A 27,980-nucleotide genomic window follows, 5' to 3' on the forward strand; every position below is an offset into this window, starting at 1 on the left:
TTTTGTTTTTCGGCTTATTTTTTGTTCCTGTTGGGTGCTTCTAAGGTGCTGTTCTGCAAAGATACCTAGAACAGCTGCCATAATGTCCGTTACTCTGTCTACAGATAGGGCCATTTCCATCTCAAATCACATGGGCACACAGAGTCAGGGATGAATCCAGGGTTAAATGGGCCTCCAGGTAAACTCTGGATTTTGATAACTATATGGCGCATTGGGTAGATTGCAGAAATGGTGGATTTTTTTTTCTTGTATGCCAGAGGTGTATGCCCAAAGTGGGAAGATCATGCAGGCTGTTGTAGGGTTTGAGTTCCTCGAGAAGATGTTATTGAATAACGCTAATTAATTTTATTAGTTCATGTATAAACTAAAGGGGGGAATGTTGGGATGCACATTCAGTGTCCCAATGCATGGAAGAGGCACACGTTGCACATGTCATATTAGAACAATGGTGTGGTTATGTTAGACGCAGTGTTGCAATTTTTATGTGTTCAGTTTAGGAAAATTGATTGGAAAATGTTACTATTTATTTATTGTTTATTTCATTTGATATTTGTAAGGCGCCTATACAACAAATGGTGTTTCAAGATGCCACAAGACAAAAAGGGGAGTGAACAAGAGAGAAAGATAATAATAACAGTCCTACTATGCCTTGTGACAGTCGGATCATGCAAGTACAGTGACAAGAAGTGTGAGGGGTGGCGGGTGGAGTGCCGGTAGGGCAAAGTGCTAGGGTGAGAAGAGAAGTGCCGGGTAAAGAGCATTGAGTGCAAGAGAAAGGGAGGGGTGGAGGAGGGGGTGAGGGCCACAGGAGCTAGGCGAGTGCTAAGGGGGGGCAGGAGGGCAAGTGCCGGGGTGAGAGTCCACATACTAAGTGCGAGGAAGGGGGTGGACTGGCCGGGGGGCTTGGTACCCTGTAGCACCGAGAGGGAACCAGGAAGCCAGTCACTGCAGCAGACAGGGGTATTAGCAGGAGCAGTGGATAGGGAAGGAAGAAGAGAAAAGGAGGGTCTTGAGGAGCTTCCGGAAGCTAAGGAGATCCAGCTCAAGCCTAAAATGGGCAGGAAGACCATTCCAGAGGGAGCCTCCAGCTGAGGAGAGAGATATACCCCCACGCTCTGCTTGGAGAAGCGCCTGATCTGTAGAGAGTTGGAGCTAGAGGTCCAAAGGGCTATAGCAGGGAGGTATTTACTAAGAGAATTGGATGTAGTGGGGTCCCAGGCCCAGGAAAGCCTAGTGGATGATGCAGAGAGTCTTGACCTTGATCCTAGCAGCAACCGGGAGCCAGTGGAGAGATCTTAGTGCTGAGAGATGCGATCCCTGGGCTTGAGGGCACGGGATCACAGTCCTATTCTCGATTAGTTGAAGTTGGTGAAGGGAGGATAAAGGAAGATTGAGGAAGAGGTGGTTGCAGTAGTCCAGCCTAGAGAGGACCAGAGCTCTGGAGACATTGAGTTTCTGGGGGAAGGTGAAGAAAGGGAGAACGCCTCTGAGGAGGTGCAGCTGATAGTGGGCTTTCTTGGTAAGGTCTGCGCTTTGAGGAGAGATAGTCTTTAGGGATGCCACAGGTCGACAGTGTGATAGGGGAGAGAAAAGGGCCCAGATGAACCTGGGAAGGTCAGCCGGAAGGTCAGCCGGAGAGGAATGAGGTCAACCAGTCCAGTGCCAGGACCATGATGCCAAGCATATCACAGAGCCAATTTGTCAGGTTGGCATGACTGACCATGTTGAAGGTAGAGGAAAGATCCAGAAGGATAAGAATGGATGGAGAGTTGGAAATCTAGTTTTGAGAGCAACGCCTCTCAGGTGTTCAGTAGAGAGGTATCTGTGCCTCTGGCTGCTCTGAGCCAGACTGGTGGTCATGGAGACAACCAACAGATTCAGTGGTTTGGATCAATTGGTAGATGGCCCGCTTCTCCAGACATTTGCTCAGGAAAGGGCTAATGGAAATAGGGTGGTAGTTAGCTGGGCCGGAGGGGTCGCCACAGGGCTACTTGAGGAGAGGATGCACAAGGGAGTGCTTGAGGGGTAGCAGGAAGGAGCCAGTGGCAAAGGAGTGATTACAGAAATCAGCCAAGGCTGGTGCCAGGTAGGCAATGTTGTTCTTGATGGTTCTAGAGGAGCAGGGGAGCACCTGTTTGGAGGAGACTTTTATAGAGAGGACTTGTCTAGAGACCTCATCCGGTGCTATAGGTGAGAAAGAGGCGAGTAGGAGGGAAGCGGAGAGGGGGCCCAGGGAGGCTTGAGAGCTCGGGAGGGGCCAGGGAAGTAGAGTGAGAGAACAGGATGTCCTGAGTTTTGGTTAAGAAGTGAGAGGCCAGTGAAGTACAGGGGGTCAGGAATGGCAGATGAGAAGTGGAGACTGCAGTAAGATTGGCATGTCCATTGCTGATTTTTAGGTTTGCCCATGTTAGTGGCCCCAGAGATGCAGGCTTTGATATGGGCACCTCTTCTTTGACCAAATGGAGAACCTGTATTGCCTTTGGAGCAGGCTATTCTGTCAGAGGATGTGCCTGATGCCCTCCACTTCTACTCAGCAACTCTGCACTTGCGTTTCAGGGAAGCTAGGTCGCAGTCATACCAGGTGTTGAACTTGGAGGCAGGCTTCATGCGGATTCTCATGACAAGGGCAAGGATGTCCAGGGTGTTGGAGATAGAGAGGTGAGGATTAGCAAGCGCAGAGTCAGTGTGGGAGTCCGTAGCAGGAGTGTAAAGGGAATGAAAGTGCATCAAATGCAGCAACTGACACTCGCTTCATTAGCTGAAAGACGAAGAAGGAGACTCACAGTGCAGGCAGAGGCTTAGCCGGGGGACCAAGAGATCCAGTTGAGAGGAGAGCATAGTCAGAGCAGGAGAGAGATGTAGTGAGAGGGTTGGAGATGGGGATGTCTGCTGTGATGAGAGCATCCAAGGTATGTCCGGCTGAGTGCATCGAACAGTAGGGAGGAATGGTGAGGAAAAGAAAGTCACAGAAGCTGTAGAATAGTTCAGTGGCCTAATCAGGAGAGTCAAGATGAATATTGAAATATACAAGTAGAAACTTGGAGGTGGAGGCAAGAAGAGGTGAGACCAGACTACTCAAAGAAAGAGGGAGACTGGACCAGGGGTCCTGTAGATGGTGGCATGAAAGAGGATATAGAGAAACCAACCCTGCAGACGAGGCATTCAGAGGAAGAGTAGGTCTGAGTGGAAATGAAAGTAGCAGTGACCCATTCATGGAAGATCAAGGCCTCTCCGCCTCAAGTTCGGTTAGGCCTGGGCTTGGAAAGGATCTTGTAAACCTCAGGGAGTGTGTCAAAAGCAGTGACAGAGCTGGCAGTGAACCATGTCTCAGTGAGAGCGAGAACGTCAAGGTCAAAGTCTTCAGGAAGGAGTCGTTAACAACAGAGTGGGAGATGAGGGTAGCTGGGTGAAGCTAGTTGCCACCTTTGAAGGTCTTCCAAGGAGGGACACAGGGATGAGGTATGACCAGTTGAGAAGGGGCAAGAGGAGTGGCAGGAGAAGGGAGGAAGTTGATGAGAATGAAGATGCCTATCAAGAAGGAGGAGGGAGTTGGGCTAAGAGCAATGGGCCATGACAGTGCCATTCTAATGGACATTAATGATGCACCTAGAAGATGAGAAGCCGGCCAAGAGTACTTCCCATATGGTGCCGTTATTAATGTGTGACAACGATAAAGGGGAGAGGACAGAGACCATGTGGGGAGTACATACATCTGGAGATGGAGCGACAAAGAGGATGTTTGTGACAGTCCGCCTGGAAGAAGCATTGATGTAAGTGTCAGCGATGGGCAGGCCTGGATTGGAGACCAGGAGATCTTTTTTGAATTTCTTCCTTCCAAGCTTCGAGAGAGAGGTAGGATAGGTGATAGAGTAGCAGTTAGAGTAAATAAGGGAGAGAGCAGAGACATAGAAAGGGGGAAGAGAGAGAGACGAGAAACTGCGATGCATGGAGAAACTGCACAATGCACGACAGACTCACCAGGTGGCCTAGAAGCAAGACAGTTGCAAACAAGTCAGGTTCACGAGACGTCCAAGGTCACCGAAAACAGGGTGGGAAGCTTGATGCATGGAGAGTCGCCACTTATTAGATGCTTGGGGTAGAAGGGCATCCCAGGGTTTCCAAAGTGGTGTGCCCCATCAGGAGCCCTCCACCATTGGGGCCACTTCATTTTGCTCAATGAGGAGTTCTTCTATTCACCAGAAGTCCTAGCCATTTCTGCCACTCAGCCTGGCCATCCACAAACCTAACAATCTTGTCAAGGGGTAGAGATGTTTAAGCCACACCAAGAATTCAACAGAGGTACAACAATGAATGAAGCAGAAAATGCCTAAAGGGGGTGGAAAGATTACACAAATAATTTAAATATCTGCACGTCAGGTGGTAAGAGTGTAAAGGGACAAGCTACCAGGCAGACTTTAAACTGTCTTATTTCTATTGTTTCTGACAAGTCCATAATTCCTCCGAAACATCTGTTTGTTTCACTTCCTGGCTTGCAACAACTGCTGCGCGCACCTACGGTTTCCACCAAGAGTAAGAATAAAAGTATGCTCTTCCCACAGTGCATCATGACCCATTTATGGGGCTTTTGGCTCGGTGGAGAGCCAGTGCAGCTGCCATCTTGGAGCGGTATCGATTACATTGTCTATGGTGGGTGTTTTGAGTTTGTGGCCCGGTGATGGTTCAGTTACAAGCCCTTCATTAGAATCGGGAGGAAAGAAAACATAAGGCTTGTGATCTGTAAGTGAATCGGCCGGGAAATGCACCCACGCTGCAGCCCAAACAAAGCGCTCGCAGTAATTGAAAATAAAGCATACAGAAAAAACAAAAATGGCTTTGGCCGAGTAAAAAAGTCAGGTCAGGCTCATCTTCATCTTATCCGGTGAGATGGCTAGACTGGCTATGCTCATTACCCGGCGTGGCCTCGACTTAAACACAAGCTACAATGGCCCTCCGCAGACCTGCAAGGCCGCCCAGATGTGTCCAGCGAGCACTCCTGCAGGGAGACACATGGAACCCTCACACTCTGAATCACATATGTGCCTCTGTGGATTACACAGGCCAATTGGAATTAGCCGCCCCAGGGTGATTATGACTGGAGCCTTGGCATCAATTCCGAGCCCAGCGCTCCTAACCTTTTCCCCCGTCCGGGCGCGCCCTGGGTCCATGCTGCACTTAGTTATAAAGTGGGAGCGGCGAGACGCATTCCCGACCCTACCTCACCTCTTGATATTAGACGTGATTGCCCCGCAAAAAGCGACGTGCCTCCTCATAACGTCTGTAGGTGATCAGTGCCTCTGAAGATTGTTGCTGCAGGCGGCAACCCGTAATGCGGCAGACCTGTGTCCCAGGTACTCCTCTCTTCACACGGTCCTCATCTCCTGCAGTGTTACATTGTGTTTAGTTTGGATACATTTTAGATTTGTGTCATGTAGCAACATAATATTCTGGGGACACAATGCACAACATATAGTGCTCAGAGTGAGAAGCTTTATGCATGGAAGAAGGAGAAGTCCACGAGGGGAAAGCCACTGTGAGAGGTGCACTAGTTCTGATCAATGTAAATGTGGGATTCAATAATGGTTTAGATGTGAGACATGTTCTGGGATATTAGGGGAGGATGGGGTTAATTGCGAGTACATGGGAATATCACAGATAGCCATTCCCCCATAGCAGGGTTTCATGTAGGCCGCAGCGAGTTTGGTTTGCGGAGGTGAACTTTGCATAGCCTGGAGGGTTGAATGACCACGTCAAGGAAGGAGGAATGAAGCAAACCACATTTTGACAGCTGGCAATAGCATCAAATGGTTACTTGAGGCTAAGATTAAATGAAGTGCCATTCGGTCACGGGTTTATGACTAGATGGGGTTGTGCATATAGAGGACAAATCTTCCGGGAAGCAGAGAGTCTTGTTGTTAAACCTGGCCAAATGGTGAGTTGACCTGGGGTTAGTTAATAAAAACACACGGAAGGAGTGCTGTAGGGCAGAGTTTGCCAGTGTTATATGGGTTTAGTTTGGGCTCTCAGGAGAATAAAGAGGATGTGTGCTGGAGGCTGTATGATCTGAGATGGTAGTTGCAAATTAGGTAACGTGAAAGAATGCAGAAGGAATAACCTTGGGATGCCAGTGCGCCTGGGACGATAAAATGTTTATTGCTTGATCAAAAACATGGTTGTTTGTTTCTCTCTCTCCTCTTGTTTGAAGTGTTTTTGTTAAAGCCTTGCACGTCCTAAATTGAATTGTTTTAAGATAATAAGGAGATTGTTTCTAATGTCATATCTGGATTATGGAAAGAAAGCACATGTGGAAGGGGATTGTGTTTTCTTAATGTGTCCAATGGGGTTTGAGATCATAGGGGGATTAGATATCTTTGTACACGGTTAGACAATGGGATTTTGAAGGATTACTTTGTAACAGAATATGTGTGATTATGTAAATTGCTCAAATGTGTATAAAAGCTGCAATATTGTTCAGCACTGGAAGGAATTGTTAGTTTTCAGCTTCATGATGCTGACTAACCCCTTTCAGGCGACGGGATGCAATAAACTTGTTGATTCACTCTCTCGTTGGAGCTGGGTTTTTTTGCATTGGATTTTGGAGTCACATTCATTGATTAGAGTATATCACAAAAGGTGTAGCAATACAAAAAAGGTAGAAGGCACCCCTCTCTAAAAAGAACATGGCATGATAACCTGTTCTGTGGTTTTTACCCACCTGAGAGTCCCCCGCCATCGCTTTTTGCTCACTGTACTTTTCACAAAGAAGGCATATCCATTTGCATATCAGTCTTTGTCCCGCCCACAAGGGCAGTCCAGCACCGCAATGCCTGGCAAACCTCCTTTGAACAAGAGTGCCAACAGCAACCCCAGACATGTGTTTCGGCCTAGTCGGGCCTCATCAGTGAGGTGGAGCTGTGCCTCTCTGAGCACAGTGAGCAAGGGGTCTACGTCTGGGGATCCCCCCCAGTAATTTAAGAGAAGTTTAGCCACTATCATTTGCCAGGCCTTTACTACATGGTGGACACATTGAAAAACGTGACTGTCCCCAAGTGAGTAGGTTATTCCTTTGTATAGTCCTTCTGGCATCCCCTTTTCCAAGCTCATTAGGCATAATATACCATTTCGGCCAGACCATGGACAAGGGGGATGCCAGAAGCGCTATACAAATGAATAACCTACTCACTCTGGGATAGTCACATTTTTCAATATATCCACCATGTAGTAAAGTCCTGGCAAATTATGGTGGCTAATCTTCCCCTACACCTAGTCTTGAGTGGTTGGTATACTTACACATTTGGTCCACAAGTGCACCAAAGCAGAAAGGCACAATTTTTTTTGGTAGCTAGCTTCTACTGTTCCACTTCCCTGTGATATGCCATAATTGCTCTAGCTGAAACATGCACTTTTCTTTTTAGAAAAATACATTCAGAACACAAGCTAGTTATAAACCTTCTGTTATGATTGGTTTTGTTTTAGAGACAAACATTTAATCACACCCACCTAATTCTTATAGAATAAAAAACGGATCAGGAAGGTTGTGGATTATCTTGAAAGGTGATGATTTCCTAGACTTTCTCTAGCTGGGCAGCCCACACATTCTTCTGCCTAAGTAGAGCCCATGAACGCAGGTAATAATTTCAGATCCTGCCACAGAACCAAATGATCACAATTTTTCAATTGGACAGAGGCTAGGAAAATGGGAGTCCCTTACACCATTGGGATGTGAAGGCTTTCCATTGTTAAAGATGCACATTCTAAAACTCTCCAGCTTTGCCACCATCACTTAAATGTTCTTAGGTATCACCCTAATGCGAGTCATATGTCCATGCTCATTGTTCCAATTAGCCTTCATTATTTCTGGACACATCCTGCTGGGACAGGTTTCTCTTCCATGTTTATGTGCCTTGCCCCCTCCTATTGCCACATGGACTGTTGACTTTCTCCCCCCCACCTGTTTTTATTTTGTAGGCTCATTTTACACACATGGGAGACCCCTGAACTCCTTACCCTCCTGGCCCTCTCTTCCCAGAGACACAGTGGCTGGAACAAATGCCTGCAACATTTGAATTGCCGTAACTGGTCCTGGCACCATTTTACTATCTGTTCCACACTGCACGTCTGTTTACCAAAGATGAAAGTGTTGTTTTTCATCTCACTCAATATTTCGAATGGCACACTAGCTACACCTTGGCATGTCTCGAGACCACATATTGGCAGGCATGGCTACATTGCGAAACAGTAAATGATGTCCCATCCCCTGCACACTTTCTATACTGCACAAACAGTCAAATGTTCATCCAAATTCGATATTATCAATAATGATTTTCTAAAGAAAGCTTGGGAAAGAAATGCTCATAAATGAGATGTAATCAAAGTCGGTGCTCAGCACATTTCGGGATGGTCCCTTCATCAGGAGCAATTGTTCGACATGTATTTTCCTGGTACTGTGTATAGTTTAGAATGGAAAAAATTGCAAAACAGATCTTTACAATTAATATTTTAAGCACAAATTGTTCAACAAACAAAAATTCACTTAAAGTAACCTCACATGGTTCTTAAACCTTCATTCACCTGGATTGTCTTTCTTCAAAAGTTCATAAGGGCAATGTCCCATGTAGTCAATGTCTTACTCTCTAGAGAATGTAAAAGAACCTACAGAAATGAGAGACTGTCTAAATCCAAATTCCTATGTATTAATATGGTGTGAGAATAAATAAAATATCAAAAAAATGGTGGTCTCGGTTACCTAAAAAACCAAAGGGTAATGAGTGTACTAGTATGGTATCTACTATTCTGAGACAGATATAAATCTAATGGAAGAGATGTACCATTATGAGAACTTACCCTATTCAAGGTCCCGGATGTCCGACTTTTTAAAGTATGCCTTCTCGGGTTTTGTGATTTATTAGTGTGCTTAATGGTGAACATTAATAGACTTACCCACCCATTGGTCTGCGTACAACTGGTGCATTTCTAAAAATAATGTCCTTAATGAAAAAAATCTGAAACAAAACACAGAATTTGTAATTATACCCATACTAATGTAAAATTAGAAGGTTGTTAATGGCAAAGTTCCTCTACCTTAAATGAAAGCTTACCCAAACTGATATGAGGTGTGCCGCGTTTGATCAGTTAGAATTGTCTCGTTGGCATTAACATGGCCATCTAAATACAGCATTTAGGAACGTCAAGAGGTTTCTGCGTGATGACGTCACGCTGCAATAATGTTGTGATGTCTGGTTGTCAAAACAAAGTGCGTTATGATCATTTAACGTAAGAATAAAGAATATTCCACATATTGGCAACTCCTGCCTCCTAATGGTTAACCTTTTTGTCTGTAATTAATATGAAATCCACTTTTTAATGGGTACAGTTAATAACGGGTGAATGTCGCAACTAGTGAATAGCATGCTAGACTGCAGACCATCGAGGATACTGAGGGCTGAACAACCCACTGTTAAAATCTATTCACTTGGCATTTAATGCAGATATTAATCTTAGGTACCCATTCTTCGATTGTTCAAAGTGTATAAATGATTCATAATCAGACAACACGTCTCTTATGTAAAATAGAGATCTGAATCCACAACTCGCTGAGAGGTCATTCCTTCATTTAGCAAGATGCTTAGCTGCATGTACCATCAATCTGCACCAGTGGGTAAGATATCAACACATCCTCTGAATTCATCTTAATTGTTGATATCTTTGATGGAACATTCCTCAATAATTGCATGTTCACAAACAATGGAATGTGTTCAACATAAATGGCAAATTGCATTTATAGATTGAACCTGGTTTCCAGCTAGAGCATTCAGAGAAATTCAAAGTGAATGGCAGCACTCTACTATCTCCTAAAATTAAAGGAATGATACCAATGAATATTCATCAGTCATTCCTAGGAATGATTAGTCCTAAATGGCTGCATGTTTACAGATAAAGGATAGAATCTAAAATCAAACTGAATTCGCAATTGCACTTAGAATAACAATCTCTACTGAAAGATTAATTGCAGTTAGAACTGCAATCTACTGAATCGCAGATGACCACACTTTCCTTTCTGCATATGTGTACTTCCACTAGTTACTCCAATGGAATGTATACTGTAAAAAAGGTATGAGCAAAGCAAACCAAAAGTAGAACAAAGCGCTTGCACCGTGTAATAGGTGGACGGAGGGCTGCAGTGGACTGGGATTTGTGGGTACCTTGTCCAGATAAACCACCGTAATGTCAAGGCAAAAGAAAAGTTCCAGTCTTACTGCGCCGACACAAAATGATGCTACACACTGCTACAATTGCAGATTTATTATAGTCTGAAACAGCCTGACACGTGTTTCGAGCAGTCCTTGCTCTTCATCTGAGGCTTAAGGTTGTTGAACAATTGCTTTAGCTTCTGAAAAAAGTATCTAATTTAATCAATTGCGTCGCTGTTGCGGCATACTCTTAAATTTAAGAGTCGCGGCTGGTGGTCTGCTGCACGGAACGAGACGAGCCTCAGACAACCTTAAGCCTCAGATGAAGAGCAAGGACTGCTCGAAACACGTGTCAGGCTGTTTCAGACTATAATAAATCTGCAATTGTAGCAGTGTGGAGCATCATGTGTGGGCACAGTAAGATTGGAACCTTTCTTTTCCAATGGAATGTACCTAGATATAAAGAAATGCAATCAATGAGAATTCTTCATTCATACTCGGGAGGTCCATGGAATCCAATTTGTGGATCCAGAACATTTCTCATTTAGTCAAAAGAGCTTGAAGATTTCCCCCCTTGGTGTGGCATGTGTATCAATTCCAACACAATCTATCTTAACTGGGAAATTGTATGTTTCGGTGTCATGCAATGTCTTAACCCTGAAGATTTTGGATCTTTACTATGTGTGTTTTACTTGTGTTCTGTGAGATATTCTTTAATATTATTAGATGTCTGACTATTTGCCACAAGGCCAAATCAGACCATAGATCAGATTTTTCTAATCACAAGTGGCAACATATTTAAATATAATCTTATGCCCAGTGCTTGAGTCTAATATGGTCTCCTTTGCTATATTGCAATGGCTGCAATGGAGACACAGGTACGCACCTTGCTTAGGCTTCTGTCTTTTGACCTTTACTAAGCAGTCTGTAAAATTCCTGCCTCTTTTGTATGTAACCATAGCTGGCTTCAGCAACAATTTGGTTGTGCGTAAAGGAGTAACAACTTTCAATTTACTTTCAAAAGTCTTGAAAGCACTGTCTTGAATATTTCATCAGGTGTATTTATTTTGTATTGATTAAGAATTTGTTAGGCGCCTATACAACATAATTGCGTTTAAAGGTGCCACAAGGCTAAATGGGGAGGGAGGGGAAAGGGAAATTAATAATAATGGCAAAACAGCAAATATACATTCGTGGCCCCACTAGGCCTTGTGGCATTCGGCCGTGCAAGTGAAGAGAAGTGCAAGAGATAGGCATAGGTGGGGGGAAATGTTCAAGTGCTGGTGGGTACCCGGGAGGGAAGTGCCAAGGGGAGCCAAGGAAGCCGCCTCAGGCAAAGTGCTAGGGCGGATGAATCCCAAGGGTGGGGCTCTCTAGGGCCTGCAGGGGGAAGTGCAACGGGGGTACGGTGCTGGTATCGACTGGGTAGAGGACCTGATAACCTGTGTGATGCAAGAGGGCCAGGCCACCAGTCTTGCAGGCAGTGGGGTAGTTAGCAAGGATGGGAAATCGGTAGAGAAGAGCAGAGTTTTGAGAAGTTTCTTGAACTTGAGGAGGTCCGACACAAGTCTACAAGGGGCAGGGATGCTGTTCCAAAGGGAGCCAGCAGCCGAAGAGAGATCTCCCCCCCCCCCCCCGCCCCACTCTCTACTTGGAGAAGCGTTTGACAATCAAAGAGTTGGAATTAGAGGAGCGGAGGGCTCTAGCAGGCGAGTATTTAGGGAGGGAAAGTTGGAGATAGCGTGGTGCAAGGCTCCAGAAAGTCTTGTGGATGATGCAGAGGTTGTTGAATTTGATCCTTGCATCCACAGGGAGCCAGTGGAGAGGTTTTAGGGCTGGAGATATACGGTCCCGGGGCTTGAGGCAAAGGATAAGTCTTGCAGCCTTATTCTGGATTAGCTGGAGCGGGCATAGGGAGGAGAGGGAATGTATCAGTGTAGGAGCCTTAGAGAGTTCTCAGTCTAAGTAGAGACTCTCCCGTGATGGATTTGCTCTTAGCCTTAGCTGTATTCAATACATTCTCTGGGTATTCTCTTTGTTTGAATCTGTCCTTCAGTACCTCAGATTCCTCGCTGTAGTTCTCATCCAAAACAATTCTTTTGATTGATATATGATATGACATTTATAATGCACCTATACACAAGTGTGTCAAGGCGCGACAAGGCAAGGGCGGTGAAACAAAGGGAGGACAAGGACAACAATCTTTCTAGGCCTAGAAACATTAACATCGCACAAGTCCAGGGGCGAGGGGAGGGGTAAAGTGCCAGGGGAGGACACAGGATCAAAAACAAGTAGTGCGGCCAGCAGGTGGCAGTGCAAGGGTTACGAACAAATAAGTGTCTGATAATTGCAGGTAAAGGGACTGTAGGGTTTCAGATACAGGCCCAAGTGCAAGGGTTGCCAGGAGGGAGTGCAGGTGTGCAACTGGCCGGGCAGGGACCTGGACCCGAAGTTCAGAGGTTAGCCAGGTGACCAGTGCAGTATCAGGTAGGAGAACAGCAGGGAAGAGGTAGAGAGAAGGAGGAAGTGAAAAGGAAAGTCTTGAGATGCTTCTGGAACCAGAGATGGTTCTGCTCAAGTTTCGGAGAGGCAGGGAGGCTATCCCAGGGGGAGGCGACACCCAAAGAGAGAGAGAGAGATCTGCCCCTAACTCGTTGCTTGGAGAAGCGTCTGACCCTCCAGGAGTTGGAGGAGCGAAGAGCTTGAGTAGGAAGATATTTTCAAAGAGAGAGTTGGAGGTATTGCGGTCCCATGCCCCTTAAGGTCTTGTCGACAATGCAAAGGGTCTTGAACTTGATCCTTGCAGCCACTGGGAGCTAATGGAGAGATTTCAGGGCGGAAGAGATACAATCCCTGGGCTTGAGGCCAAGGACAAGTCTCGCAGTCCTGTTCTGGATGAGTTGTAGAGGATGGAGAGTAGAGGCAGGCAGATTTAAAAAGAGGCTGTTGCCGTAGTCAAGCCAATAGCTAACCAGAGCTATGAAGACAGAAAGCTTCTGGGGGAAGGACAGGAAAGGACGAATACCTCGGAGGAGGTGCAGTTGGTAGTTTGATTTAGAGACGTCAGAGATGTGAAGGAGAGGAGCGTGTGGAGTCGAAGATGACCCCAGAGGTTCTTAGCCTCACAGGTGGGAGAAGGAAGAGGGCCAGAGCCAGATGCCGGCCAAAGGGTGGCAGGAAAAGAAGGTGCAGGTTTGCTCATGAGGAGTATCTCCGTTTTACTGGCATTCAGGCAGAGATCATTGGTGGCACACTATTCCTGGATTGCAGACATACAATCCGGGATGAGAGAAGAAGAGGCAGCAGAGGGGAGCCTGAAAGCGAGCCGAGTGTCGTCCGCATAGCACTGAAAGTTGAAGCAGAGAGCAGCAATGCAGTGGGAAAGAGGTGCCAGGTATTGGTTGAACCACCACGGAGAAAGCTTAGACTCCCTGGGGAACACCACAGGTAGAGAGATAGAGGAGAGGAAGGACCCAAGTTGGACTTGGCAGGGTCGGTCCGAGAGGAAAGAAGTCCGCCAGGCCAGAGCCTGATCAGTGATACCCAGGTTATCACGGAGCCGGTTGAGCAGGAACGCATGGTTGACTGTCTCAAAGGCAGAAGAGAGATCAAGTAAGATGAGTTCAGAGGGGAGATTAGCATCGAGTTTAGAGAGCAGGTCTTCACGGATGTTCAGGAGAGCAGTTTCCGTGCTTCTGTATGCTCTGAAGCCAGACTGATGGTCATGGACACAACCAACAGATTCAGTGTGAAAGTTAAGCTGGGAGATGGCCAGCTTTTCCAGGAGGTTGCCCAGGAAAGGAGTAATGGGGATCGGGCGATAGCCGGACAGGAGGGTGCACAAGATAGTGCTTCAGGGGGGGAAGGGAAGGTTCCAGTGGTGAAAGAGTGGTTGCAGAAGTCGGCCAAGTCTGGAGTGAGGGTGTCAATGTTGTCCTTGATGGTTTATGGAAGAACAAGGAAGAACCTGGTTTGACGGGGCTTCCATAGATCGGTCTTGTCTAGAAACTTCATCAATGGTGAAGAGAGGAAAGGCAGAGAAGGGAGGGGGTGTGGCCACAGGGGGCCCGGAGGAAGCGGAGAGAGTGTAGGGAGAAGCAGGAGAGGACGAGGGGTGAACAGGATGTCCTGGGTTTTAGAGATTAAATGAGAAGCCAGGGCCGCACAGAGGGCCTGGGAGAGGACAGGAGAGGTAGAGACTGCGGCAGGGCTGGCCAGCTCCTTGCATATTTTAAAGAGTTCAGCCAAGTTGTTAGATGCCACAGAGACACAGGCTTGGATGTGAGCTCTTTTCTTAGTGAGGACCGAGTCTGTATTGCCTTTGGAGCAGGCGTCAGACCAGTTTGTCAGAGGATGTACAAGATGCCAACCATTTCCTCTCAGCCACCCTACACTTGCGTTTAAGGGTGACGAGGTCTGAATCGTACCAGGAGTTGCACTTGGCTTTAGGATTCATGCAGATCCTCATGACAGTGGCAAGTACATCAAGAGTGTCAGAGATAGAGTGGAGCAGGGAAAGGGCTGTGTCAGGGTGTGAGTGAGCCAGAGGTGCAGAAGGGGGGAGAGAAAGAGGCGGTGAAAGCCTCAACTGACACACGCTTCATTGGTCGAATGACTGAGAAGGTGGGTGGCACCGTGGGGGTTGGCTTGGTCTGAGGGGTAGAGAGAGAGAGCTGAGAAGAGAAGATAAAGTGGTCATAGGAGTGGCGAGAGGGTTAGAGGAGATCAGAACATCAAGAGTGTGCCCTGCAGAGTGAGTCGAGCCAGAGGAAAGAATAGTGAGAGCGGGAGAGAGTCACAAAGGTTTCAAAAGAGTCCTGTGGCGGGACAGGAAGTATCCAGGTGGATGTTGAAGTCTCCAAGGAGGAGGAGTTTTGTGGTCAAGGCCATGAGGGAGGAAGAGAGGTCCGCCCACTCAGAGAGGAAGGAGGTGATCTGACCAGCTGGCCGGTAGATAGTAGCCATTGTGAGAGAGTGGTCAGGAGAGAGTGAAAGCCTACAGACCAAGCATTCGAAGGAGGAGTAGGCCTGCATAGGAAAATAGAGGAGGGAATCCACTCCGGGAAGATCAAGGGTACACCCCCACCAGAACGATTGCATCTGGGCACAGAGAGAATCTTGTAGACATCAGGGAGGAGATTGTCAAAACTCGTGACAGAGCTGGCCATGAATTCTGTCTCGGTGAGACCAAGGACATCAAGGGCAAGTTCTTCCAGGAGACGGCAGATGTCAGAGGAGTGTTTGATAGCTCAGCGAGAGTTAAGAGTGGCGAGGTGGAGAAGGTTGCCATCCTTGAAAGACTTCCGGGGAGGGGTACAAATCAGAAGCACTCCCTGTGGAAGTGTAGAAGGAGTCTGAGGGTGGGTAGAGGAGGTAGGAGGAGAGGGCAAGGTAGCCAAGGAGGAGGAAGGAGGTGCCAGAGGGGGGAGGCAAGGAACCTGAAGAAGGGAGAGAAGGGACAGCGGGAGAGGAAAGGAAATTGATAAGGCGTGGGAAGAGTCCATCAAAGAGGAGGAGGTTGGCCTGAGAGACTTTGACCAAGACAGTGCCATTCAGGTAAACATTAATGATGACCTTCGAAGAGTGAAAGGAAGCCAGGAGGGCTTCCCACCGAGTGCCACCATTAATGGGAGAGGAAGAGAAAAGAGAGAGCGACCATATAGAGTCCAATGGTCTGGAGAAGGAAAGACAAAGAGAATGTCAGTGAGGGTCTGCCTGGAGGAAGCACTGGTGTATGTATCAGCGATGAGGAGGCCTGGGATGGAGACCACGATAAACGTTTTTAACTTCTTCCTACCAGACTTAGTGAGAAGGGTAGGATAGTCAATAGAAAAGCAGTTGGAGAAGATAGGATAAAAAGAGAGCACAATAGATGATGCAGGGGAAGAGGAGAGATGAAAGGGGTGTGGATTGAGAGAAGAATGGAAGGGGGGGAGACACTGTGGAGATCACAGGGGGGGCGCAAGCAGAAGAGACTGAATGATGCAGAAAGTGGTCAATAGATATACTAAACTGAACTAGATGGAGGGCTGGGGAGAGAGCACAAAAGAACACAGGGCAGCAAGATTCCAGAGCAGTCAATGAAAGAGAACCAGGAGGAAGGAAGAGCACAACAGTACAAAATACATTTCACAGCAAAAAACAGAACAGACGGCAGAAGAAGACCTAGAAGAGGAAATAAAACAAGGCAGAACACACAGCAGTACACAGCAAAAACAGGATAGTTGATGAAGGGACCTAGAAGAAGGAAGAGAACAGCAGAAACACATAACAATTTGAGCAAAACAGAGCAGTGAATGAAACCATAGAGGGGGCAGGGGAGAGCACAGCAGAGAGAGAGCAAAACACCAAGAACAGAGAAGCAGCAGGGGAAGTGCGAGGGGAAGGGCCAGCAGGGGAGCAAGGACGCTTTGGGGGGGCGGGCGCATGGGTATTGGCGAGGTAGAGAGGGAAGGGCGCAAGACAAATGCGATCGAGGGATTGCGAGGGGACATGCGGGCAAAGGATGCTTGGTGCGAGCAACCGAGGATGGGGGTTGCGAGGAACCAACGCAATCGAGGATCACGAGGGACCACGTGGGCTAGGACGCACAGGTGCAAAAACGTGGCCAAGGATGGAGGAGGCGCTGTAACAATGGGAATGCGAGTGACAATGCAGGCCAAGTATGCGTAGTGTGGGCAGGCAGAGAAAGGAAAGGACGTTGAGGCACATGCGATCGAGGAATGCGAGGGGCCACGCAAAAAGGGGGCGCTTCAAGGACGGAGTAGGGAGGATGTACACACGTTCACGGGAATGAGAAAAACCACGCAGGCGGAGGACGCGCAGGGCAAAACGACTGGGATGGAAAGAGCACAGGGGCACACGAAAGCCAAGAATGCGAGGGGCCACGCACGTCAGGAATGCGTAGCGTGTGAGAAGCCAAGGATGGAAGTGGCGCAGACGTGCACGCGTAAAGGGAATGCGAGGGACCACGCAGGGATAGGACCGGGAAAAGGGAGGTGGACAGGCTGGAAGGGCAAGAGGGGAACTCAAGGAGGGGTGAGGGGAAAGAGCAGGTACGGAGCGACAGGGAAGGATCACACACAGCAAGGACAGGGGCGGGGGCAGAGGATAAGGTTGAGGGGACACGATAGGGAAAAGGCTCAGGAGAAGAGCTAAGAAGCGCAATGCAAGCTAACTCCCAAACTCCTTACCTGGCGGCCGCAGACAAGAGGGTGAAAGTCAGCACTCACTGTCTACACCGCAGACTCCTTCGTTACCAAACACCTGTGTGACTTAAGTGTCGGCTTAATGGAAGACTGCTTTTTTAATGTTCTGGGTGGAAGCATTAATAGTGCAAAGAATTGTTGACATCCGTTGGTTTACGATATACGGATGTAACCTATTTTTGATGATTGTGGGTCACCTTAACATCAGGAAAATATACATGTGCGGTGCCAATTTCTAATGTAAACTTGATTCTGGGATGACATGACTTAAGATAGATTACAAAAGATTCAAGTTCTTTCTGATTTGCATTCCAGGTGCCAATGATGTCATCAATTAACTTTTTCCAGATTTTCTATTTACTATCCCAATGAGGATGTTGAAGTATATACTATGTTTCAAAATAGTACATAAAAAGGTTGGCATAGACTGCGGCCATTGTTGAGCCCATCGAGGTCCGAGATCTGAAAGTATTCTGCTTTCTCAAAGCGAAAATAGTTGTTGTATAAAATGAGTTTAGTGAGTTCCAGTCTAAAAAAAAAAAAAATCGCACTCGCTTGAAAGTACTCTTTCAATACGAAATAATTTGGACTGGAAACTTTCATAGCAAATATTTGTTTTATACTTTTTCCATTATAAACTATACACAGTACCAGGAAAACACGTGAAATAATTGCTCCTGATGAAGGGATCATGCCGAAATGCGTTGCATATTTACTATGCTTACATTTAATTTAAGCATTTCTTTCTAAAGTTTTGTTTAGAAAATCTTTATTGATACTGTGAGGAACTCATGGTGACAATAAGTAAGACAGACAAGTGATCACAGTTCAAGGGTGTTTATTGAACAAGGAATGCTTTATGCAGGTGGGAAAAAAGCCTGATCTAAACCTAAATCTAAGATGGGAGCAACCATCTACCACCAAATGAAAAATAAGGCAGACCTAGTGGCGTTGTGTTAAAATAAAAGGGCCTATAATAAGAAACCTATTGCCAAACCACACAACAAAAAAGGGGTGTGGGATAGTTCTAAAGAAAAGAAAGAAGTGTTTTCAAATAATATAGGATGCAGTAGCCTGGGTCTCCCTTCCCAAAGTTTTGGACACGGCTAAGATGGGAGTTTGATGCACAGTACATTCTCAGGCTTCTCCAGCACAAGACGACAGTTCGAATGGCAGCTCTCAGGACACACTCTGGCTTTTCTAGCACAAGTTGATAGTTCAGCTTTTAACCCAGGGCTGGCCAAGTCTCGTTTCACTTTGAAGACTCTTGCCTTCGAGGACTTGATGTGTTCAAACAACAAAACAAAAGTTCCTTTAACAAATTAAAGATCTTTTCCAATGTTCGCTGCGTGATGGGTTCAACCTGTGGTCCCCCTCTTCTGGTTGCTGCCCCTTCTCAATCGTATTCCAAATTATATCACAGTTCCTTTATCAATCAACTTTGGGAGACTGCTTCACCCCTGGATCTTGCTCGGTTGGGCTCGTACCCCTCTTGCCCTTTGTAGGATTTCTTTTCCCTTGGTTTCTCAATGTTTTCTCACTGTGGGATTCACTTCCCTTTCTGTCATACTGTTGGTAGATGAGTCTTTCGAGTGTACAGGGATTTTGCTTGACCCTCTGTAGGACCACTTTGACCTATTCCACTGGACCTCCTACGGCCTTCTGGTACTTGTAGTTTCTCTCATATAGGGCTCAGCCAGAGTCTCTCCAGTTAGCACCCACATGGTGCCACTTTCCCTCTTGCAGCTGTTCGACCCTTCACAATTTTAACAGTTCAGTCAAAGTTCAGGAGCTTTGGTTAAAAATGTGCCAATTTACGACTCTCACTCATCACCGCCCGGGTTTCTTATCGGTTCTCCCCTCGACCCACCGGCTGTAATAAACTGCTTGGATGTTGGCTTTTCTGGAGTCAAGGACGGTACCGCGGGAGCTTCCCTCGCTCCTGCTTATCGACATAGACTTGCCCTGTGTACCGTTGACATCTGCTGCAGGACACTTCTGCTATTGTTTGCAGCCTTAGGCTCTCTTTCACAATGGTTCTGTGGGTCTGTGACAAAAAGGGCAAGGTCACACCTCTCCTCGCCACCCTCTCGATTCCTGCCACCTTTCTCCTTCTCTTGAACTGCCACGTAGTAACTGTCTCATCGTACTGTCTGCCGTGCTCGCCTTGCTCGTACTGTGCTCTCTGGCACCAGCTTTTATCTCTTTGGGGAAGGGAAAGGGCTGACAGGTGTGCGTGATTCTGATCAATTGCCTGACTTTGCCTGACCCCGGTATTGGGACAGGTCAGGTAAATGGCTCTGGTGTTAGTCTGTTGTGTTGTGCGAAAGTCTTGGAGTTAGAAAGGGTGCGGGCAGTGGTTTGGAATATCCTCTGTGAGAGGATGGGGAAAAATGTAAAGGGAAGGGGGATACTGCATCTCACCCATCGTGTCCCACTCCCAAACCATGAGAGGCCCCCCCATCTAGGTGATCCCCCTCACTGGTCCACCCCCAGGAACTGGATCCAATAGCGATGGCCGTGTCCTGGCCACCTGGATGAAAGATCCACAGGGACTAGCTAATCAGACACCTTCAGGTTTCTCACAATACAAATCGAATTTGTATGAGCATTTGACTGTTTTTGCAGTACAGAAGGTGTGTAGGGGATGAGAGTGTCCCTCACTTGAGAACACTGTTTAGTGTTTCGTATTTGAGCAACAAGCCTTGTACCACGGCTGCATGATTCTCCCCTGCATCCATAGTTTATCTTGATTAATACCTTAAGATCTTGATTATTTGGAAGAGAAAGGTGTGCATTCTAGACTTGCATTGTAGACTTCTTTGTTACGTAGGCATGGCTACATTGGCTATAGGTGCAGGCCGTTGGCGAAGAACAGACGTAAAAAGGTGCTGCCTTCGGCACTTCTTGTGTCAGCCTTGAGTGGACCATCATGCTTCCTGTAAGCCGTGATATGGCCCGACTGATGCAGGGACGACATTCTCCAGCTTTGTAGCCAAAATTCGCACATGACAGACAGAGAAACAGATGGAATGATTATAACAAAAAACAAGACGTGATCCTGACCAGCTGGAAACTAGGCAACATGCGCAATCAGTAATTCTAATAGCTAAAGCCAGTAATTGTCCAGTCACTCAAAGTCAGGAATAAGGAGGTACAGCATATTGAACTGAAAATATATTGTGCAGCTTAAACAGCATTTTGACCGCATGAAGTTCCCCTGGTTTCTTCTTGAGATGTGCGGTAATCCAGAAAAAACATTCTCTGGCCATGCCCGTTAGGCACAGTAACTTGTATCTGAGCATACATAAATTGACACAAACCCAGCACACCTGACAGTTTATAGGCTAGCTTGTACAAAAAAAGCTGACATCTTACCCAGACAGTGCTTGACAGTTAATAGAGAACATCACCGTTTGCTGTCAGAGGCTGCGTTTGTCGTCAGTTTTTAACATTTGCTACTTCATAGTATTAACAATGCAGATGGTTCAATGTTCAAGAGTAGGAATAAAGCGTGAGAGTAAACCGGGTATTCACGTGAAGTTTAATTACACTTTTGTTGAAATATCCCAAACAATATGTGCAATAAATCAACAGGGGATTTCACTGCGGCCTCAGCATGTATTACAAAAAGATAGCAACAGATTGTAGATACCAAGCTGTGAATTTGTGCTATGTTTACGGGACAGGGTCAAAACTATTTCTCGAACCAGTGGTGCACACATGACTAATCTACGATTCCCCAGAATGACAAGATCTTCCATCTTGCAACGCCATTAGCTCTGCAGTTTTTACTTTGAGGATCAACAAGACCTCAACTTCGCCTGAAGTTGACATGAAATATGCAACTAAAATAAATGCTTAAAAATATAATACTTTGAGCATTGTTCTTTCAGCAGGTCACTAGGCAGCGGGTTTCCTTTTTCAGTGCAAAGGTTTATCAGCAGAGAACGCACACATTTAAGAAGAATGGGATAAGACGTTGTTAGAAGTAAGAAATAAGACTACCTGCTGGTGACGAGTTCTGCAAACAGAATTCAGTTTTCTTTTGTGTAAACCTGAGCCAGATCTGTTCAACAAGGAGCATATGCAAAGTTAATGTCACCATCCAGAACCTGCGTCCTTTGCCAATATGGAGCTAATTTTTGATCAGGGTGTAATGTAAATGAAAGGCATAAAAGCCTTCATGTTACGTCTCATTTGTATGGAGGAGTGGAGAGGGTGTCCTAACTATATTTCCGTCGCCCCCTTCCTCTCAATAATACAATACTCCAGCTTTTGCAGATGCGGTCTATTCCTGTGGAGTCCGCCAGTTTTTTTACACCGGCAAATAGCAGTTGGACACCAACGGAATCCATTGTAAATGCTGCCTGCCATGCGTATAGTCCAAAAGGGCAGCATACAAGCGTGCACCCCGTCTTTTAATCCTCCCTTTTGCACTCCGCCATGCAAATTCAGAAAGTTTGTCAGCAAGGACTTGATGCAAACGCACGTACGTAACAGGTCCCTGCCACCAAATTACAGGGACTTACGAGACCTTCTGTGCTTTGCATGTATATATAAATAAATCACTAAGTGGGGGGCACACGTGGATCTGGACAGAGTTACAGTACTTTATGTGGACAGGCTCTATGTAACTGCTTATCGATGTACTGTGCGACTCCCAGTAAGAACGGCATTGTCCAAGTAGCCATGCTCTGCTCTGCCACACAGTATTTTAGTTTTGGGACCCTTACCACTATGAGAATCAGGCATGTGCCCACGGCAGGGTTGGTCTTGGAAGACTACCATTTCTCGAGCCATGTGAGGTAGAACAGCCTCCGTCGATACAAAGCCCATGTTTCTTGGCCACAGTTCATGGACACGCCGTGCAGTAAGTACTGATCACTCAAATGTTTGCACTTTGATTACACGTCACCAAATATGATTGTTGCAGTCAAACCTTCACCGAAGTATCATAATCACTTACATTTTTACACCTCCGTTAATCAGGTTTCCACTTTGGACAAAGTGATGCACAAATGCTTTGAAGTATATTCAATGTTTGCAAAGTCTCAACATTGAAAGGGAGCCCTCTCCCCACCGCACCTCCTTTTACAATTAAATCACCACCGTACTAAATGTACTTATGAGCAGTGCAAAGTATTTGTATACAAAGATCTATTTTTGCCTTTTTTTTTCCATACAATCTCCTCAAGTTCAGTGCTGGCCATCCTCCATGCTCTAAGTGGAAATGGTCTCTAGATGTTAATTGTTTCCTACAATCTTATTGAGAAGGGCATGATGTTTTATATCTAATTTTCCCCAGCCTGCAGCATATTCCGCCAACAGCACTACTGTGGTCCACCAAATAATAAGTGAGAGGGGCAGACTTAAATGGTAGGCCCAACGCAAAGCACCAACTACGTGTGCACAGTTTTACTGGACGCCTCCAGCATCCCTGGGAGGGTGTGGTACAGTGCATACCTTTTTTATAAAATCCTAACACTGCATCTACTGAACAGGCACAACATCGCTGAAGTCTGGTGGACAGCAGTTGGTTGAGCTGTTTGGGAAAGGCCATTATTCAGCCCGAGGGGCCTATCACTTTAGTGATCATTTGTAATCTGTGGTCTCCCTTTGACGTAACTCCATCGTGGGTGGAAATTAATAAATGAGGCGCGTCACTTGCGCTCGTTGGAGCATGGATATGAAGCAGAGTCTGCTGGGTGGCCGGGGAGGGGATTTGAGGGGGGGTAGTTCACCGTGCAACTGGAGGCCTCAAAGCAGGAGGCCCCTTGCCACATTGTCGATGAGGTGGTCGACCATGCATGTACGGACCTGCTGGCCTAGGCGGCAGTGAGCTCCGAGCTACGACTCGAGGGACGATTTCTTCATATAACGCGGAGCCGGCACATGCAGAGTTTTCAGCCGCCATTTTATGTTGTTCTGGCTAAGGAGGTTGCGGCTCCCTAGATGAGTGTTTGTGTGCCCCCAGGCCAAATTTCTGGACATCCCACTACCACATGGATGAATTTCAGCATGTTGCGATCTGGATCCCTAATCTGGAAGTCGGAAGGTGAGGGGAATGTGTGAATTTGGGGGACACAGTTTTTTTTTTCTTTTTTTCTCTCAGTCATTTTGGTGCCAAGTTTTGTGCTGGGTGCAGCTTGTGAAGGAAGTGAGGGTGGACGCTCCTGGGAATACTCAGCGCTTTTCAAGGCGCTCAATTTTGTGACTGCCCTTCTGGTCAGTGCAGTGGGGTGAGCCATACTGGAACTACAGGACATTTTGTGGGACAGGATACCCCAAGCTATAGTGTGAAGTACTACGTGAACAAGGCCTCACGCTGCCCTGAATACCTGAACTCGGACGGTTGCATGAGGTGGCGGAGACACGTGCATTCAGGATGAACGCAGCGATATGCCTCGGCAAGACGGAGGAGGTATGTGCCATTGCCCGTGGCCAAGGGGCAAGTGGGCCTGACGGACCACAGAGGGACAGAAACAGGTCACCGAAGTCGTGTCTGAAGTGTGAGTATGACCTACCGCACCCCACAGAGTGTCCGGCAAAGGTAAAAGCATGCAGGAATGTAGACCACTATGCACACATGTGCAGGGCTCCACTACAGGTAGTGGTCCAGAGAGTTCCCATCCATGCCAGGTTTTTCCAGACAGCAGCGTCCACCTAATGTGGCCCTCGTGGATCAGGAGGAGGAAGGACCTGGAAGAAGAGGAAGATTAGGAGAAGGTTTTCTTTACCTCCAGTGTGAGCGTTTTGAGAGCTAAGGGCAGGAGGCAGCTGAAATGTAGGGTGCAGGTGGATGGGTCACTGGTGCCGGTGGACACTGGTGCCTCGGTCAACGTCATGGTGCATTACGAAGCCATGAAGGACCCCCCTACACTGCAACATCCCAAGGACGCATTTTCAGTTTCAGGCGTGATCAACCCATCCCGTTGGTGGGGGCATTCGTGTTGAAGGTGGAGCATGGCAGCAGTTCGATCAAAGCACGGTTCTTTGTGACAGATGCACGTACGAACACTCTCCTGAGCTATGCTGCAGCAGAAGCACTGGGAATCATCAGTTTCGCGTATAGTGTGTAGGTCAGAGATGTGCAGGTGATCCCCGAAAGATTTGCTGAGTTATTTGTGGGGATTGGCCAGATGGTCCGCGAGCCATTGAGACTGCACATTGACGAGTCCATCCGACCCGTCGCCCTGAAACATCGAAGAGTCTCTTTTCACTTACGAGAACTGGTGGACAAAGAACTGGGGAATCTAGTTAACTTGGACGTAATCGGAAAGGTTGAAGGCCCGACACCCTGGGTGTTGCCCATCGCGATTGCTCGAAAACCCAAACAGCCCGACGCCGTCAGAATCTGTGTGGGCATGCAATTGCCCAATAAAGCGATAAAGAGGGAGACACACCTTACCCCTACACGATGACATCGCAGAGCTGCATGGTGCAAGGTTTTTCTCCACGCTGGACTTGAGGGCTGTATACTACCAGGTCGTGTTACATCCAGAGTCCAGGTATATCACGACATTCACGATGCACCGAGGAGTGTACCGATATAAACACCTCAGCTTTGGTGTGTCATCAGCTGCTGAAGTGTTCCAGAACTTGATAAGAGGGGCTCTGGTGGACCTAGAAGGTGTCTTGAATATAAGTGATGATAGCCTAGTGTTTGCCAGATTGGAGGTAGATCACTTGGCACACCTGGTGTGGACCATGGAAAGTATGCAGGCACTGGACCTAACGCTGCATTGGGAGAAGTGTGAATTCCAGAAGACAAGCATTGAGTTCTTTGGCTTTGTGTTTAAGGAAGGAGGGGTGTCCTCCCCTGATCCCTGCAAGGTCAAGGACATAATGGATGCCAGGCCCCCGGAGCATGTGACGGATGTAAGCAGCTTTCTGGGCACGATGACATACTGCAGGCGGTAAGGAACCTGGCCACGCGGTCTGAGCCCCCGAGGAGCCTCACGAGGAAGAATAACACCTGGCAGTGGGGTCCTTTTGAGCAAGCAGCGTTTGAGGATGTAAAAGGAAGCCCTCACAGCTGAAGATACAATGGCGTTCTTCGACCCATCGCTTCCATCTGAGGTGGTGGTAGACGCCAGTCCGTTTAGTCTGGGAGCGGTTCTGACGCAGATGGACAACAAAGGAGAAGTGAGGCCTATTATATATGCCAGCCACGCTCTGTCAGAGACCGAACAGAGATACTTCCAGATCGAGCACAAGGCCCTTGCGCTGCTGAGGCATCTATTTCCTGGTGGTGGTGGATCAGTGGTCGAGGTACCCGGAAGTTGAATTCCTGGACTCCGTGCCATTTGACAATGTGGCGATGACTCTGGAAAAGATCTTTGCGACCCATGGTCTGCAGAGACCATATGTTCGGACAATGGACCGCCCTTGCAAGGGGAAAGCTTCGGCCAATTCATGAAGGAGCATGGAATACACCATTGGAAGATCACTCTGGTTTGGCAGAGGGCAGCGAAGTAGAACAGTTCATGAGGACCCTCAACAAGGTGATCAGGATCACACATTGGCAGGTACAGCGTCTTCGAAGGGCCCTTGACCAGTTCCTAAGGGAATATCAGGCAACTCCCCATTGCTCGACTGCAGTAGCTCCAGCGGAAACAATGTTTAAGAGATGCCCAAGAGGCCTCTTGCCTGATGCAGGGGACCGGGAGCCGGCTGTGATCGATGACGCCCAAGTGGAGTTGGAGGTAGAGCAACGAGGGTGAGAATATAAGAAGGGGGCTTCAACAACACCAGTTAGCCCTGGGAGATGAGGTGATAGTGAGAAATAGGCATCCCCAAGCGAGGGCTCTATGGTGACAGCCTCAGATGGAACTGCCACTGTTACCTGGAATGCCAGTTTCTTCTAGAGGCTGGGATATGGAAAACGGCCAGGGGCAACCCGGGAAGAAATTGTGCCGAAGAGCCTGATGAAGGTGGTGGGACTGATTGCTCTCAGTTTCCCTTGGACCAAAGGGATGCAGGTGAGGAGAGGCCAACTTGGGAAGGGGGCTGACGGTGTCCCCAGCGAACTGAGAGGGGAGACCTGCCTGCCTGAATGACTATGTAATGGACCCCAGAGTCGAGCAGCCGCGAGTTTGCTGGAGACTGTTTGACATGTTCTGTTAGAGGGTGTGATTTGCCACATGTTTGTGTGGGTGGTGGTTTTGTGATGTTATGAAAAAGGAGGAGTGTGGTATCCCTTTAACAGACACACGTGGCGGTGCGCGTCACCTGTGCTAGTCAGAGCACGTGTGGAGCCCAGACAGGAAGCAGAGTCTGCTGTGTCTTCTGTGGGGGTGGGGGGGTGGGGCCTCAGGGTGCAACTGGAGGCCTCATAGCAGGGGCCCCTTTCCACAAAACTAGCAGGCCAAATGACCTGGAAGCTTTGATGATGCTGGCAGAATAGGGCATTAGCCCAGTGAGGTTGATGTTTAAGCCACCCCCCTGGACAGAGATCACCGAAAGCAAAATACAATCCTGAAAAACACTAGGGGCCTCATTACGAGTCAGCCAGTCCGGAAATAACGGTGGCGGTAATCCCGCCGCCACCGTTGTTTCCGGACTGGCTGATCTAGAGTTCTGCAGGCGGGAGGTGTCACTCCCGCCAGGTCTGACATAGCGGGTATAACACCACCCCCCCTGCAGGCGGACGTGGAAATACCGGCACCATTACAGCATGGTGCCGGTGTTTCCACTTCCCCATTCCCATGGAGCCCTATGGGACTCCATGGGAATGGGGATTTACCGAATTCCGCCTCCGGAATTACCGGGTCACCGGGGTTGTAATGTCCTGGTGATTCTGGGAATCACAGAGGCGGAATGGTAATACGGGTCCCGCGGTAACCTGACGGTTTTTCCGGCTTGGTTACCGCCGGACTCGTAACGAGGCCCTATATACTTAAGCTGGCTAGGCGTGTTTACTTCTCATGAACAGTGCAGAATATTTCCCCAACTATGCCACATCACCCATTACATTAACTCTATAATGAGTAAGTTGTAAGTTTCTAACACGGCCCAAAGCTTCTCCCTCCACCTGGTGTCCTCATACAAAGAGTTGGCAAAACGCTTCGATGATACTTGCAAACTAAGGCGCAGTCACCCCAAAGCACCCCAGACTAAAACCAAACAGACACTCTGCAAGTGGAAAACCAGCAGGTTGTAAGACCCGGCAAACCTACGCCCGTCAATCATTACCAGCAGGACACTCCCAAACTGGACTGTGGAGAGCAAAGCCGACTTGAAATTCCAAGTCTGAATAAGAATCGGTTGGATGTCACATCTTGAATTTCCGAACTCGAATTCCCAGAAAAAGAAGAAGAAAAAAAAACTCCTTTGGAAAGGCTTTTTGCGCCCTGCTAAGAAAATAATTCTACAAAAAAATCCCGATAACGAGTCTTTGTTCTCCGCAGTTGCTTCATGGCTTGGAACGTCACCCAATGACATGGCCCCTCTGCTCATCTGCTCGTCGACACGGCGCGGGCGGGGCAGGGCCTGCGAGGAATCTTTCTCTGCTCTGGGTACGCTGGGCCGCTCTCAATCACAGCATGGGCACCCCAAGAGAGGACGAATGCCAGGCAGCATC

At 47.6% G+C, this 27,980-nt stretch overlaps 1 protein-coding gene across 1 annotated transcript in view; it reads right to left on the reverse strand.

Annotated features, from left to right (window-relative positions):
* Positions 1–20,920: 20,920 nt before the first annotated feature.
* Positions 20,921–27,980, reverse strand: part of KLHL25 (kelch like family member 25) — a 178,604-nt gene continuing 171,544 nt past the window's right edge. Inside the window, exon 3 of the mRNA XM_069624283.1 lies at positions 20,921–27,979. The gene's annotated coding sequence lies outside the window, so the exon portion shown is untranslated. The remainder of the gene's footprint in view (position 27,980) is intronic.

Source organism: Ambystoma mexicanum, chromosome 11 (genome assembly GCF_040938575.1).
Source record: "Ambystoma mexicanum isolate Mex_15411 chromosome 11, UKY_AmexF1_1, whole genome shotgun sequence".
Classification (NCBI taxonomy): Eukaryota; Metazoa; Chordata; class Amphibia; order Caudata; family Ambystomatidae; genus Ambystoma; species Ambystoma mexicanum.